The sequence below is a fragment of the Armigeres subalbatus genome, chromosome 3 (genome assembly GCF_024139115.2).
Source record: "Armigeres subalbatus isolate Guangzhou_Male chromosome 3, GZ_Asu_2, whole genome shotgun sequence".
In the NCBI taxonomy this organism is placed as follows: domain Eukaryota; kingdom Metazoa; phylum Arthropoda; class Insecta; order Diptera; family Culicidae; genus Armigeres; species Armigeres subalbatus.
The window spans coordinates 261,986,807-261,989,421 of record NC_085141.1 but is presented as its reverse complement, the minus strand read 5'-3'; the positions used below and the strand labels follow the sequence as shown (position 1 = coordinate 261,989,421).

The following is a 2,615-nucleotide window of genomic DNA, read 5'->3' as shown; positions in this document are numbered from 1 at the left end:
GGGTTGTTTGGAGCTCACATCTCCAGAAGCGATAGTTTAGTTGAGAAAAACAGATTAGGAATTACTAAACATGGTGGGGTAGATGGCCGATAGCGACGAAATCTAGCAGGACTCTATAGGAGGGACTAAAGGAAACAGAATTCAAATGGCGGATGGCTGCGAAGGTACACGTGGTGGGCAGAGATGCAATGGGGGATTCCAGTTGGGATCAACTTGTCCATTCAACAATTCGGATCATCTATCATATCTTCGACCTCTTCGCTCCGGCTGATGAGCCGTTTGTTGAGAAAAGCTTTAAAATAAAATAAAAAGGCCCTTGGCTTGAACTTACCTTTAACAACACATCCCGAGTAGACGAAAATAGCTCAATAATATCAAATGTTGATAAGATAGCAAAATGAGATGTGGACATGATTGATATAAGAGATAAAAGATCAGACGACAATATCAATATTTTGCACTAAAATATCATGAGGAAATCAAGATATGTTATTTGTAATAACTGATCGATAACAAGTGCCATTAGTTTGTTCTTATCCATAGCATATCTTAATATTCAAATGATATTTTGGTGCAAATTTTTGATATTGTTGCCTGTTCTTTTATCTCTTATATCAATCAAGTCCATATCATGTTTTGTTATTCTGTTCATGGCTCCTGCCCGGGATTAGTTTTACCTATCTTGCATTTTAGTTGGTTTGTCGGAATGATTTGAATATATCAATATTTTCGAAATCATCGGTTGTTCTTACACAAGAAAACTGAACTGATGTAACCATGAACATCTTATGCATAGATCACCAAACCGTAAGTCAAAACCGTCAGGAGGTGCGGAGTACTCTTTGACGAGTCAGGAAATCAAGTCTTGTTTCATGCTTTTGTCGTAGTTTTATTCATGAAATTTGTAGGACAATTTAGCAATCCATCTCTTTTTGGTGTTTTGTTGGTTATTTGTTACTGTAATAGGAGATAATTCTTCTATAACTGCGACAGGCGTGAGAAGCTGTCCCATGTTCAGGCTATCGTCAAGTTTAGGTTGGTGCTGTTGCTGCATTTCAATTTCTACATCCAGCACCTTCCGAGTGTTTTGTCGGGAATTCAGCTATTGGAGATGTGTAACGCTCCCTGTCAGCGACGATACGGCTGGTAGCAACGAGATACTACCAGAATAAAAGTTGCATCTGATCTGGAACGACTATCGGAACTTTCTGTTGGGTTACAATCAAACAAGACAACTCACCTAGAAGTTGGGATGTGGCTGCTGACAGCGCGTACCACACTATAGACAAACGATTTCACATCAGTTGACTGTGCAATGGATTTCTCATAGATAGTATACGATACCATTCTAAAGCACCTCCGGAAGGATCACTGAAGGATGGAAACGGTTATCATCATATTGAGATTGATGGATCTCGGCTAATAGATTTAGTAGAACTTACATTTATAAAGGAATTGCTATGCCAATGTAGAACACTTTTAAATTTCCTTTTTTGGATAATTGCTCATCTATCATATCTTAGTCAATATGTCATAATCAAAACAAATCTAAAAACGGTACACAGACTACTATGATCAACACTATAAAGCTTGTACACAGCATGTGTCAAAATTGAACTAACATAGTTGATACGTAGCTATAATAAAAAGCTGGATATATTTTTTTGTTAGAAAAACAAATAAATTTTACATTTGTAACTGTAACAACATCCAGAAAAAGCTACATGGGCCTCTCTCAAGGTTAATGTTCAAGTCCTTTGCATTATACACCAGGGGATGGACAAAATAAGTAGGATAGGCAAATTTTAGGTAAAAATAGTAGTGTTATAACTATGTCAGTTATCATCCGGTTTTGACAATTCAGACTTACCTGAACTAGAACATTTATGCAGTTTCACGGTGAGTCTATGGAACCTTTCCAGTATTTTGCGCTCGATAATGGCGCCGCGTGAGTGCCTTTTTAACATTCAGGAGGTAGAAAATATTTACATATTTCAATCAATGCAGGCTTTGACTTATTGGAAAACATTGGCACTCACCCGGTATCAACAAACAGACAGAATATCAATCATTTCCTTTACGTTGTTCATGGGTTTGATACTTTCATAATGCTTTTTTATAATGATTTTATTGTATTTTCTAGGAATAGTAGAAGCCACAGGATATCGATAAATGTATAATGATAATAATCAGTCCTTTTTAAGGGAAAGAAAATCTGCAACCAGACACCTGATTGAGGCGATAGCCAGGAAGTATCAGAATGGATTTACTACGCTCGACTTACTAAAATCTAGCAATTTTTCAAGGGGGCTTTTGAGCATTATTTTCACTGATTTGCATGTACTTAGATAGGCACGTCTTGTATTTCCCATACTTATCAACTTATCCACCTTGATTCTTGTATCCACATGCTTGTAAATTTGCAGTTATGCTAGAAAATAAAATGAAATTATGACCAAAAATCCATAGGAGAATTACCAATTCCTCGAATGATATAATGGAACATTTGACATATATTTGTTGATAACAGATGAGTGCCAATGTTTTCCAATGAACCAAGGCCTACATTGATTAAAATATGTAAATATTTTCTAAATTGAATATAAAAAGGGGCC

The 2,615-nt window shown here is 36.3% G+C and overlaps 1 long non-coding RNA gene across 2 annotated transcripts; it reads right to left on the bottom strand.

The window, feature by feature from the left end:
- Positions 1–892: 892 nt before the first annotated feature.
- Positions 893–1,568, bottom strand: LOC134219361 (uncharacterized). Of its 2 annotated transcripts, none has more exons than XR_009981549.1 (3): positions 1,443–1,568; positions 1,241–1,371; positions 893–1,186 (listed from the first exon to the last, which is right to left on the bottom strand). It is a non-coding gene; the product is annotated as an uncharacterized LOC134219361 (long non-coding RNA). The 2 variants fall into 2 exon arrangements; XR_009981548.1 differs by having other exon boundaries at positions 893–1,181.
- Between the last annotated feature and the right edge of the window lie 1,047 nt (positions 1,569–2,615).